The sequence below is a fragment of the Lissotriton vulgaris genome, chromosome 10, assembly GCF_964263255.1.
Source record: "Lissotriton vulgaris chromosome 10, aLisVul1.2, whole genome shotgun sequence".
Lineage (NCBI taxonomy): Eukaryota > Metazoa > Chordata > Amphibia > Caudata > Salamandridae > Lissotriton > Lissotriton vulgaris.
In genome coordinates, this window is record NC_141698.1 from 421,895,229 (window position 1) to 421,910,341 (window position 15,113).

The 15,113-nt window shown below is 39.6% G+C and overlaps 1 protein-coding gene across 1 annotated transcript in view; it reads left to right on the top strand.

Moving 5' to 3' along the window:
- Positions 1-15,113, top strand: part of LOC147685342 (uncharacterized) — an 873,295-nt gene that overhangs the window by 736,992 nt on the left and 121,190 nt on the right. The window lies entirely within an intron of this gene.

Genomic DNA, 15,113 nt, shown 5'->3' on the forward strand with positions numbered 1-15,113 from the left:
GGCTCATTGAAATTGATTAACTATTATCTTTTTAGAAGGTTGTGTCTGGTGGACTAATTTGGAAGCATATTATGGTATTGTGACTAAAGCCCATTCAGGGCTCATTTTGTGACACTAAATATGATCCAGGTTGGGATTTTCTGTCAAAGAGGAGAATGAATAAGTTGACAAATTTAGATTTTCATGAATTTTGATGCATGAATATGTAACACCAAACACGAGTTTAATAAGTTTGCAGAATGAACATGCTGAAAGACGGCACCTCTATTTAATTCACTGCTCACGGCGAAGTCCGCTTTCTATGTTAATGAATTTTGTGACGGAAACATTGCGGGAAGATAGATAAAATGGCGTTTATTTTTGTATGCACTTCGTACACAGTTGGAAGAAGGCACGAAAGCTGAAACGCGCCCTGTGTTTATTTTTTTGATGCACAAGTAAATCACTGAGCAAAAGGACCCTGTGAGTGCGGCCCAATCTTTCTTTTTGTTGGGAAATAAAGTCTTGGGCGAGAGATTTATATATATACTACAAATCCCAAACGACACCGGAACTGCTACCAAGCATAAATGGGATTGAACACACGTGGGGAGCATTTTTTCACATCAGTCATCACGCCCAGAGGAAAAAGCGGACAGCTTTGAAACGCGTCGGCGCAAGGTGATTAATGAGGATGAATATGTGACCTTTAAGCAATAAATAATTGAATTACCTGCTGCGGAGTGCGTCACTGAAGGCCAGAGCATTTGGAGGAAACATTTTAAACTGCGGTTTCGGTCGTAGCTGGCGCACCACCTAAAGAATGCAGAGCAACAAGGGCAATATGGACAGGCGCCTTCCTGGTTCAGGGCGCAGCAGGTAGCTTCGAAAAGAAAGGGAACATTGCAATCCGGAGCTCACTGGAGAGCTCTTCAACACACAGTGAAGGCAAGATAAATCACTGTGTCACTTTCAAAATTACATGACGAACTGTGGAACCCACTGTGGGTACAAAGACATTGTGTTACCTCACGCTGCATGGTTGTGCTACTAAAGCAACTACAAATCCCAAAAGACACCGGAACTGCTACCAAGCATAAATGGGATTGAACACACGTGAGGAGCATTTTTTCACATCAGTCATCACGCCCAGAGGAAAAAGCGGACAGCTTTGAAACGCGTCGGCGCAAGGTGATTAATGAGGATGAATATGTGACCTTTAAGCAATAAATAATTGAATTACCTGCTGCGGAGTGCATCACTGAAGGGCAGAGCATTTGCAGGAAACATTTTAAACGGCGGTTTCGGTCGTAGCTGGCGCACCACCTAAAGAATGCAGAGCAACAAGGGCAATATGGACAGGCACCTTCCTGGTTCGTGGCGCAGCAGGTAGCTTCGAAAAGAAAGGGAACATTGCAATCCGGAGCTCACTGGAGAGCTCTTCAACACACAGTGAAGGCAAGATAAATCACTGTGTCACTTTCAAAATGACATGACGAACTGTGGAACCCACTGTGGGTACAAAGACATTGTGTTACCTCACGCTGCATGGTTGTGCTACTAAAGCAACTACAAATCCCAAAAGACACCGGAACTGCTACCAAGCATAAATGGGATTGAACACACGTGGGGAGCATTTTTTCACATCAGTCATCACGCCCAGAGGAAAAAGCGGACAGCTTTGAAACGCGTCGGCGCAAGGTGATTAATGAGGATGAATATATGACCTTTAAGCAATAAATAATTGAATTACCTGCTGCGGAGTGCGTCACTGAAGGGCAGAGCATTTGGAGGAAATATATATATATATATATATATATATATATATATATATATATATATATATATATATATATATATATATATATATATATATATATATATATATATACATTTCAGTACTGTAACTAAGTATTGATTCATATCTTGTTTACTAGAACACTAGCACTTTAAATTTTCTGATGAAATTAATCAAGAGAAACATGGTTTAATTTTGATAATATTCATATCATCCTTCGTGTGCAATATAATTTTTTTTAATTATATGAAGTTTTTACCCATTTATTCTTCCATCGACCTTTAGATATACAAATGGGGGTGGGGTCGCACACTACTCAAACACCGGCTGTGTCACCCCTAAGGACTCTGGTCAATGTAGTAACGTGTTCGCGATGCATCATCTTTCGATCTTCTGCTATCTTCGCTGTCTTCGCCATCCCTGGACACGTGTTTCGGGGTATCACCCCTCGTCAGCAGGGATAGGCCGTGTTCTGGGGTTGCCGATGGCTGCCAATATCTGCCAGGTATAGTACCACTCAGGCGCGTAGGTGCGGGATCCCAGGCTCGTCAGCCCACTGCTCAAGGGAGCTTTAAAGTTACAAAAGGCGGGTGCGGTCGCACACTACTCACACACCGCCGGTGTCGCCCCTAAGGACTCTGGTCAATGTAGTAACGTGTTCGCGATGCATCATCTTTCGATCTTCTGCTATCTTCGCTGTCTTCGCCATCCCTGGATATATATATATATATATATAAAAATATTTATTTTTCAGAAAGACACACATTCACTGGATGATGTCATGAGTGATGTCATGAGTGATGTCACTGACCATGTCATGAGTGATGTAATATGTGACGTCATCAGCAGTGGATTGCCGTCGCGCGAGTTATAGTTAGCTGAACTAGCTATAACGGTGGAATTTCAATGGTTCTGTATGAGTGAAATGTCCAGCTAACTATAACATGTGTGAAACCTATGTTTTTTTTCTGTGAATTTCTAAGGTTTTTTAAATGCTAATTCCTAACTATAATGTGCCTAAACCCTATGTTTTTTTCGGTGAATTTTATATGTTTTGTAAATACCAATTTTTAAATGTATTATTGTTATATTTATTTTTTTCATACTAATTTACTTCATTTTTTATAATAATTATTTTTAGCTATTTTATTTTTTACATTACATTACATATTTTTTTATGTAAAATATTTTTAAAAAAACAAAAATGTTTTTTGTATTTAATATTTTTTATTAATATGTGAAAATTAATTAATATTTTTTTGCATTTTTTTTGTGGTAAACGTATGGTACACGTACCGTCCTCGCACACTGCTGCGCAACTGCAATCGTACTGTACACGTACCCGCGCATACATCACAGATACTTTAAAACACTCCGTTCCCTAAAGCTTGCCTCACACATGAGTAAATGCTTACTGAGTGAATGATTACATTAATATAAGTAAAGACACTGAGTGAATTCCTAATTGGTTCACTTTTACTTTACTGAATAAATTACAAAAAAAGGGAAGTTACTAGAAAAATAAGTCGAAAAAAAGGGGAATTAATGTTAATAGTCGTATTAAAAAAAAGTAACCTATAGAAATGCTTTAATAGGAAAAAATAGTTTGAATAAAGCATTTTAGAAATTAAACGAAAGTCAAAAAGTATGGAAAGAATCACTTTTACATAAACACACGATGCACTAAAACAGTGGAAATGAGAACACCTGTCAACTGAAAAACGTGACTTAAAAGTGGGAGGAGCAATAAATTGATCCCATAGACTGTTAAGTAACAAAAAAGTATATAAACCACACCCATGGGATAATTAGTTTCATTTCAGAGAATCAATACGGGCGAAGAAACTACGAGCAAGGTAATAATTCAGGCCAGCAGAAGAATCTAGACAATATCTTTCATTTCCTCAAAGGGAACATATTGTTAATGTATATTTAAAAATACATAAAACATCATGGGCCCGATGTAGGTAAATCCCATTTACCGATTTTGAAATACCGAATTTTACCGATTCGGTATTTCAAAATCGGTAAATGGGATGTAGGTCCCAACATCTGGATTCGTTACCGAATCCTTAACAATTCATTAATTACTGATTCGGTAAATACCGAATCGGTAATGCCCATTCATTCCTATGGGCTATGAAGCCCATAGGAATGATTAGGCATTACCGATTCGGTATTTACCGAATCGGTAATTAATGAATTCACAAGGGTGCAGGGGGTGTCACTTTGACACCCTCTAGCACCCCCAAAACGGGCATGTGTGCAATGTGGCACACAGACATGCCCTAAGGGCACGTCTGTCTGTCACATGGCACATGTGTACATGCACAGATGTGCATGTACACAGGAATCGGTATTTTACCATGGATTTGTATTCCATGGTAAAATACCGATTCTGTAAGCCATGTGCCAATGGAAAATTGGCTACCCACATAGCATTTTCGGTAATTTTACCGAATCGGTAAATATTACCGAATCGGTAAATATTACCGATTCGGTAATTATTACCGAATCGGTACTTATTACCGATTCGGTAATAATAACGATTCGGTAAAATTACCGAATATGTGCACCTACATCTCCCTAGCCCTTTACCGATCTTGAGAAACATTTCGATTTGGATTATCATGTCCTATACTTTGGAATTTTTGAAAGACTGACTTTGAGGATGCTATAAATTACTCAAGTCTGCCCGATTTGTGTGGGTACAATTGATACCTAGTCACTTTGAATAAGAATGTACTTACGGCTCGTCTAACATTTGGAAGAAATATCTAGTTATATGACAACATGATACCGACATAACTTGAAGGAAATAAGAACGCCCTGAAGAAGTTCTGTTGTACAGAACGAAACATGTCGGCTGGCTGTGGTACATAAACTTAAGGAAAATAAAAGCATTTGAATATACACCAAGATTCAGCGTTTCAATAAGGACTCTAAGTGATATGATTTGATTGGACTTGTTGTGCAAGTGGTGCTGTGCCAAACTTTGGAATATTCTCCACTACTCTCTAATACTCACTCTCTGCTACTCCACTACTCTCTAATAATCACTCTCTACTACTCATTCTCTACTACTCTACTACTCTCTCTCTACTACTCACTCCCTACTACTCACTATCTACTTCTCTCTACTTCTCACTCTCTACTACTCTCTACTTTCTACTACTCACTCTCTACTACTCTCTCTCTACTACTCACTTTTTACTACTCACTCTCTACTACTCTCTACTACTCACTCTCTACTTCTCACTCTCTACTACTCTCTACTACTCACTCTCTACTACTCTCTCTCTACTACTCTCTACTACTCACTCTCTACTACTCACTCTACTACTCACTCTACTACTCACTCTCTACTACGCACTCTCTACTACTCTCTCTCTATTACTCTCTACCACTCACTCTACTACTCACTCTCTACTACTCTCTACTATTCTCTCTCTCTGCTACTCACTCTCTACTGCTCACTCTCTACTACTCTCTACTATCACTCTCTACTACTCATTCTCTACTACTCACTCTTTACTACTCTCTACTACTCACTCTCTACTGCTCTCTAATACTCACTCTACTACTTACTCTCTACTACGCACTTTCTACTACTCACTCTCTACTACTCACTTTACTACTCTCTACTACTCACTCTCTGCTACTCTCTCTACTGCTCTCTACTGCTCTCTACTACTCACTCTCTACTCTCTACTAGTTTCTACCTCTCTACCTCTACCTCTCTACCTCTACACCTCAACCGCTCTACCTCTCTCTACACGCACACATATACACATATATATATGCATATATATGCATATGCATTTATATATATGTATGTGTATATATATATACATACATATATAAACATATATATTCTGCATATCTATTTAAATACAATTATAAATGCATGCATACATATACATATATGCATACATATGCATGTTATTTACATGAAAGTTTGAAAAACACTAATAAAAGCAAAGCAAAAAAGCCACCTCCTTACAAACAGAATTGCTTTAACTTAAACGAGGGCGAGATCTATTGCATTTTTAATGCTTGTTTACTTTGGTTCCATCAAGAAGGAATTCAGATGTGTCACACATTTGCCATGAATTCTGAATGTTAGCACTGTATTTGCTCATTAGATCACTGTAGTAAAGCTACTGCTCACCAGGGAAGTCTGCTGCTGGTATTCAAAGTGCATGTTTCAGTCTGCATGTCAGAATTTTTTTAATGAAATAGAAGAGGATTTGAGAAGTCAAAATGTGCCCTAATTTTTCTTTCTTCAGCACTAATCATAATTTCTATGGCAAAATGAACCCCCTCATTTTGTTCCTTTGCAAATAAATGTTTTAAGTGTTACCACTTTATTCCAATCAAGATGACTTCAGGTGTGCCATACTTTTGTCATAAGTAAGACTGTTAGCGCTCTAGTTGTTCTTTAGAACACTCTGGGACATTCTGTCATCGGGCTATACTTCGGCATCTGTGGGATATTTGTGCTACATTTGGGCTCTTTTGTCTCTGGTTGCCATCTTGGGAGACTTATTTGTTATGAAGATTCCTAATTTCCTCATTTACTACAGTCTCCTCAGTAGGAATTACTTTCAGTTTTTTTACTTTGAATCCGTCAAGAAGGCATTCAGATGTGACACACATTTGCCATAAATTCAGAATGTTAGCACGCTAGTTGCTTATTAGATTACTGTAGTAAAGCTACTGCTCACCAGGGAAGTCTGCTGCTGGTATTGAAAGTGCATGTTTCAGTCTGCATGTCAGAATTCTTTAATGAAGTAGAAGAGGATTTGAGAAGTCACTCAAAATGTGCCCTAATTTTTCTTTCTGAAGCACTAATCATACTTTCTATGGCAAAATGAACCCCCTCATTTTGTTCCTTTTTAAATTAAATGTTTTCAGACTTACCACTTCATTCCAATCAAGATGGCTTCTGGTGTGCCATACTTGTGTCATAAGTAAGACTGTTAGCGCTGTAGTTGTTCTTTAGAACACTATGGGACCTTAAGTCATTGGGCTATACTTGGGCTACATCTGGGTGATATTTGGGCTCTTTTGTCTCTGGTGGCCATCTTGGGAGACTGCATGTCAGACTGTTTTAATGAAATAGAACAGGATTTGAGAAGTCACTCAAAATGTGCCCTAATTTTTCTTTCTGCAGCACTAATCATACTTTCTATGGCAAAATATACCCCCTCATTTTGTTCCTTTTTAAATTAAATGTTTTAAGAGTTACCACTTTATTCCAATCAAGATGGCTTCAGGTGTGCCATACCTTTGTAAAAAGTAGGACTGTTAGCGCTCTAGTTGTTCTTTAGAACACTCTGGGAAGCTGCAGTAGAACACAAAGGAATCAACTGAAAGTCTCTGTCCTTGTTGGATGTACATGTTTTACTGAGAATGTCAGACTTCAGTCTCACATGACTGAGAAAGATAATGTGAATTTACAGAAAATATGCTTTCAGTTTAGCTTATAGATCCCCTTCCAAACCACTGTGGGAAAAGCATGAGATAATAGTTTTCTTTCAAACATGATTCATGATATCCCAGCAGAAGGCTTTTTCACATGGTAAAATCACCTTAGAACACACCACAATTCCTAAAATGAGTATGGTACCATCAACAAATGATTTATAATGTAACTAAAGTCCTAAAACCTTCTATTAACTGCAATGCTTTTTAATGAGGTGCTATCATGTATATTGGTCCCAAGATATTGGTCCCAGGATGGCTGCGAACAATACTTGGATGAAGTGCTGACAGCCAATCAGATCTCACAATGAGATGTGTGGTTTGGCTCCGCCCAGATATATATTTTTTTTCTTTTGATTTTCTCAGTAACTACGGGAGGGATTTACCCCACTTAACCAAAAGCGTGATCTGCGTACCAGACCCTACCATTTTCCCAAATTTGGTGTAATTCCGTTCAGCGGTTCGGGCTGTAGCTGTGTCTAATCGTCCTATGGAAATTAACATGGGGAAAACACGTTTTGGGACCCCTTTTTTCTCGGCCCCCGCTTGACGAATCTTCCCGAGACTTTCAGGGAAGGAGCAGAGCGGAGCGGACCATCTTGTTTGATAAATTCGCGAAGATTCAACAACTGGCGCCAAAGTTATTCCCAATAGAATGTTGCGGATATCCTATGGAAACTAGGTTCTAACTATAACTATCTACTGGCGAACGCCAGTAGGTAATATATATTACCTACTGGTGGATATATATATATATATATATATATATATATATATATATATATATATATATATATATATATATATATATCCTACTGGCGGTCGCCAGTAGGTATATATAGTTAGGACCTACTTTCCATAGGAAATCCGTAACATTCTATTGGGAATAACTTTGGCGGAGGTGGACGAATCTTCATGAATTTCTCAAAGAAGATGGCCTGTTCCGCTCCGCTTCTTCCATGAAAGTCTCTGGTAGATTTGTCAAGCGGGGGCCAAGAAAAAATGGGGGGTCCCAAAACATGTTTTCCCCATGTTATTTTCCGTAGGACTATTAGACACGGCTACAGCCCGAACGGCTGAACGGAATTACAAGAAATTTGGCAAAATGGTAGAGTCTGATTCGCAGATCGCCCTTTTGTTTAAATGGTGTAAATCCCTCCAGTAGTTGTTGAGAAAATTAAATTTGAAAACACATATATATCTATAAGCGAGCACGGTGTGCCTACCGAGCGAGCACCTTCCTGTGCACGAGCTGCATGCTGATTGGCTGCCACTGTCTGTCAACACTCCAAAACAGAAATTGATGGCAGCCATCTTGTGCCTCGGTGGACTGAGGCACAAGAAAGCAGAAAAACAAACATGTAGAACTCAAAAAGGAGGCAGGGTAGAAGCACCCTGACCCCCTAGGCCTGCTCAGGGGTTCCCACAGGGTCCCCCAAGGAAAAACATTTATTTATTTTTTTTTCAAAAATCGCGGGGTGCGCGCACCCCGTGATTTAAAAAAACATATATATTATTTTGGGGGTCTTGGGGGTCATTATTGGACCCCCTGAGCAGGCCTAGGGGTCAGGGTACTTCTACCCTGACCCCTTTTTAAACTTTCCGAACAGTAGCTGCATGCTCATTGGCTTTCAACACTTCAAACAAGGAAGTGCTGGCAGCCATCTTGTGCTTGGTAGACCGAGTCACAAGAAGGCAAAAAAACAAACATGTAGAACACAAAAAGGGAGCAGGGTAGAAACAACCTGACCCCCTAGGCCTGCCCAGGTGGTCCCACAAGGATCCCCAAGGCCAATTTTTTTTTTTTTAAATCCGTTTTTTTTTAATTACCCCCTGGGGGGATAAAAATTGTGGGGGCATAGTGATAAAGAAGTGTGGGGGGCCCCAATCCCCCCTACATTGCCCCGGGGACCGCCGCCCCCTGGGGAAAAGCAACGCAGCCCCTGGCGCATAATGGAGGCTCATGGTGGGCTAGTTGGCCCCTAAGAACCCCCAGTATGCAAGGGAAATGAATCCCCCAATTTAGAACACTCTACAGGGCGTGTTTCCACGGTTTAACTTGGGGAATTAATTCCTGTTCAATACAGAGGTCCCCTAGAGGGAACTAGTCCAACAGGTATCTCCGGTAAGCGCCATGGAGCTGCGCTGCAGAGTGTTGTAAAAAGGGGGCGTGCCCTCTGAACACCTGCCTGCAAAAATTTAGTAAATCAGTATAAAAAAAATCATACATTTACAAATTGTCATTTAAAAAAGCTTCGAAATTCAATGAAAAAAATGTAGGTTTCAGGCCTTATATAGTTAGGAATTAGCATTAAATAAACCTTGCAAATTCACTGAAAAAAACAGAGGTTTCAGGCCTTATATAGTTAGGAATTAGCATTTAAAAAACCTTGCAAATTCACTGAAAAAACCATAGGTTTCAGGCCTTATATAGTTAGGAATTAGCATTTAAAAAACCTTTGAAATTCACTCAAAAGACTATAAGTTTTAGGGGTGTTATAGTTAGCCGGACATTTCACTCATACAAAACCATTGAAATTGCTCAAATATAGTTAGTTGTACTAACTATATTTCGCGCACCCGCAATCCACTGCTGATGATGTCACATATTATATCATTCATGACATGGTCAGTGACATCACTGCTGACATCTCAAATGACATCACTGATAACATCACTGATTACATCATCCACGTGACAATCACATAGACCTTTTCATACAATAGTAAAATCTTTCATCACTCTTTGTAAAATACAGAGTATCATATTTGAATCCATTGGCACAGCAATACAAGTATCTAAAAACCCACTCAGTGATTCCTAGATGTATACACACATCTAATCACTTACCTGTAGATTCACTCATACATGCTGTCAATGAAAACTGGAATGCTATCAAACATACTGATACACCTATATCGACATTACACACCAGCACACAACCTATTCACATATGAAGTTATCCTACTCACTTATGCAAACAATGGATCATACTTACATACTGGATTAGATCCACACTTATACAAACAAAACTTCATCTATTCATTTAGATAGTAAGTCATACTTAGTGTATTATAATTAATTATTACAAGTATACAGTTATCCATACAGTCACTCACACAATCATTGAGTCTTATGTATACTTATTTATATACAACAACTGACACATACACTGCCTTTTATTTTTGTAGTTTGTTGGACATGTACCATTGAGAAATATATTTGCTCATCGCCACACCCATAAAGATATTCACTCACCCAAACAACTGTTAGAACATGTTTTTTTAACTTCATATATCTACTGAATCAACTATTCACACATCTTTGGGCAGTCACACCCCCCACCGAACCACACACACATTGAATCTCCCAAACAAATACTCAGTTAACTAATCAATAACTAATATAGACTTTCACATACCTAGTAACCAACTGGAGAACCAGTTTACACAACAACTGACAAAGTGATACAGATATTCACGTAGTTTATCACTATCCTCTATATTTAGTGAGACACTATAAATTGGTAAAGTAAACAGTCAATTACACTGCTACTAAATCCTCCATCCAAATATTTATTTTTATATATCCACTCATTCTTCAATGCAAATTGCCATATATATAATGCACATTTAAATAACGAAGCAAGCCACATTCACTGGATGATGCCATCAGTGATGTCATCAGTGATGTCATTTGAGATGTCATCAGTGATGTCACTGACCATGTCATGAATGATGTAATATGTGACATCATCAGCAGCAGATTGCGGGTGCCCGAAATATAGTTAGTACAACTAACTATATATGAGCAATTTTAATGGTTTTGTATGAATGAAATGTACAGCTAACTATAACACCCCTAAAACTTATAGTTTTTTGAGTGAATTTCAAAGGTTTTTTAAATGCTAATTCTTAACTATATAAGGCCTGAAACCTATGGTTTTTTCAGTGAATTTCAAAGGTTTTTTAAATGCTAATTCCTAACTATATAAGGCCTGAAACCTATGTTTTTTCAGTGAATATATGTCCGCCAAACAATTTCAATTACGCAGATGCACGTATGGACACATACAGATTCATTCGCAAGCTAAAATTAAGTAAATTTCACTGCCTTCACTCCAGAAAACAAACTCCTGTTGTAATTAGCAGTCCGACCTTGCTAACTGTGGGAGACCAGGACGATTTGAATGCAATTTGGTCCCTCCAGAATGAATCTACTGGTAACGATGGGGGGAGTTGCAACATGGAGCGTACAAATGCAGCTGCAGGTTTGACTCCGTTCAAGCCTAAATCAACGTTCCAGCCTATCATGCTCCATGATAATATTGACGTCTATCATGATTTGGTGACCAAGGAATTAAAACAACTGTATGTGGCCACCAACAAAAAGCATAATATTATGAATAAACGCAATTGGAGCTACATCAAACTGGTAGAAAAACTCAATGCGGATAACAATATTTTGGTGCGCCAAGCGGACAAAGGGGGCAATGTTGTCCTGTGGCCTCGGAATTTATATTTGCAGGAGGCAGAAAAACAGCTAAATGATCTTGCATGTTACAGGAAAAGCAATTGGCCAACATTAAAAGCAACTTGGGGGGACCAGGTGGCCAAGCTACAGGCATGGAGGAGTGCAGGTATCATTACGGAAGAAGAGTTCCGTTTTATGAGAAAGGAACATCCTGTGGTCCCTTCTTTTTACTTAATTCCGAAAGTCCACAAAGACAGCAGTATGCCCCCTGGACGCCCCATAATCTCCGCAATTGATAGCTCCCTGGAGAATGTATCTAAATACATAGACTTCTTTTTACAGGATTGGGTGAAGGGATTGAATTCATATGTGCAGGACTCGACAGATTTTATTCGCAAGACTGAAAAATTGGTTTGGGGCCCTGACCTCTTACTCATGACTCTGGATGTATCCTCGTTATACACCTCCATTTCCCATCGAGACGGACTGAAGGCTATAGAACACTTCCTCAACAAACGCCCCATACATTATGGGGTGCACAATAGGATGCTGATTTCCATGGTCCAAATGTGTTTGGAGCAGAATTTTTTTCTGTTTAACAACCAGATTTATCATCAAATCAGGGGTGTCGCCATGGGGGCCTGTTTCTCTCCTAGCTACGCATGTTTGCACATGGGGCTATGGGAGGAACAGGTCCTGGCGGGTGATCTGCTTAACACCATGGAACAGCACGTGGTCACCTATTTACGATATATTGATGACCTTTTTTTCGTATGGAGGGGGACCGAGGAGTCAGCAAGACATTTTGTGGAAAGGCTGAATGTGAACAATTTGAATCTGCATTTTACATCTTGCATTGATGCTAAAAAAGTTTGTTTTTTAGACATGGAAATATATGTCAGTGAAAATCGCATGCAAACTAGGCTTTACAGGAAGCCGACTGCTGGCAATACCATCTTGCACGCAGCCAGCCACCATCCTGGCCATCTGATACGCAGCATTCCCTATGGGGAAATGTTGCGCATCAGACGCATATGTAGTAGCGAGGAGGAGTGTAATATAGCTCAGGAGGCTTGCAAAATCAGATTCCTAGCAAGGGGGTATTCTAAATCCTTGGTTGAGTCCGCTCAGAAGAGGACGCAACAGATATCCCGGGAATCCGCCCTGATCCCTAGAAACAGAGAGGAAGAAACCGCTGTGGGGGGAGGGGTGAATAGCCCTCGCATGATTATGACATACAGCAGGCAGCATTCAGCTTTAAGAAAGATATTTTGCGGTAACTGGAATCTCATATTGGGAGATCCAATTATTGGCAACAGAGTATCACAAAAGCCACTCCTCACCTTCAGAAAGTCCAAATCGATGGCTAATGCTTTGGTCCAGAATGCTTTGGAACCCCAGATGTCTTCGACATGGAAGGCTTTAGGAGGGGGTTTCAAAAAATGCATCCTGTGTAAGGCGTGCAAATATGGGATCAACAAATCTTCTTATGTTGTCCCATTCTCCAGTACCCCTAGGAGAATCACCAAACGCCTTACTTGTAAGACAGATTACGCGGTATATGTGCTGGAGTGCACGTGTGGCTTGAGGTACGTGGGTAGTACCCGCTTGCCGGTCCACAAACGTGTGCTTCAGCACATCAGAGCTATTTCTAACAAAGACCAGGCCTACCCTGTTGCTAGGCATTTTGAACAGCATCATAGCTCTAATCCTATGCATCTGTCTTATTTTGTTTTGGATGCAGTCTGGCCCATGAAGAGAGGGGGTGACCGTGAGGCGAAATTGCGCCTACTGGAAACCCGGTACATCCTAGAACTTGATAGTAAGCAGCCACAGGGTCTAAATGCAACGGAAGATCTTTACACCTGTTTATAAAGTCATGACAGGCATTATGCACTTGTTTTCTCTTCTGCGCTTATAACCATTCCAGGATATGTCAGCCATTCATTATGTGTTTTTTTGGAATTTGCCGCATGGGTACTTGGTCTTTTTAATTTTACAACACTGTTGTTGCTGCATGTTAAAACATCTAAAACCTCCACATTTTCTGTGTTAAGAACTTTTCCATATACGGGAGGATTGGTCCTTGGAGTTCAACCAAGGGTTCAACACAACATGTGTTTTTTTGGAATAAGTTATGATTTCTTTTTCATACATTTATTTGAGCACTAGCACGAGCACTTTATGCATTTTTTGTTACTTAGCACTTTTCTTAGCCTATGCCAGTAAGTGAGGTACTATATCATGACGCAAATTCACGAGATTCTGTGCCCACTTGGGCTTAATTTTTCTCATCAAGTGCCTTGTACATTTGGAGGTTGAGCGTTTTGTGTATTTGAACATCTGATTGCAATGAATCCATGTTTGATTTATGTGGGTTTATGTTCACGACACGATTAACTTGTATTCATACAGTTATTTATAACATTTTTTGTGGTTTTTAAAGTGTAAATATATATTTATATTTTATATATTAAGCCACTTGTACTTTTAGCAGGGTATGTATATGAATTAGACATAGATCTGCTAGCACTTGAAAATGAAATATTTCTTCTATGTTGCTGATTCTTGTGTAACGATTTGCGCGCGCACTTGCACTTTAAATGTATGGCATTGGCTGTAGGCAACTGGCCATGTGATCAAGCTGTAAAGGCGAAACGCGTTATGGCGGCGGCAGGCTTGCTGAAATAAACACGAAGGATTAAGCACTACAATTTGGGTCCGTTCTTTCGTCAGCGTGAGTGTGGGGCTGGGGCTGCTGCCTTAGCCGGTGACGAACTTTCGTTCATATATATATATATATATATATATATATATATATATATATATATATATATATATATATATATATATATATATATATATACATATATATATATATATATAGTAGGTAGTTATAGTTAGGACCTAGTTACCATAGGAAAATGGCAACATTCTATTCCCAATAACTTTGGCGCCGATTGACGAATCTTAGCGAAATTTTCAAAACTAATTCTTTGTTGAGATCGGCTCCTATGTTGAAATTTGGGGTTGATTCGTTAAGAACTGGTTTTCTCCATGTTCATTTCCATAGGAAACTTTAGACAAGGCTACAGGTCGAACGGGTGAATGTAGTTACCTCAAATTTGGCAGGGAGAAGGGTCTTGTTCTAGAAGGCACGCTTTTGTTTATTTTGTTCAAATCTGTTTTTGTTGTGAACACAGCGATAAGCCTACAACCCCGTTTCAGGGCCGGCCGCGCAGAGAAAAGCCAGTAGGTAGTACTAACCAGGGGAGGTGGAACCATTAACACAGCGCCCTGCCTACAACCCCCGGAGGGGGCCGGCCGCGTGGCTTAGGGGAGAGTATAGCAAGAGGCGGCCATATGCTGGCAATGT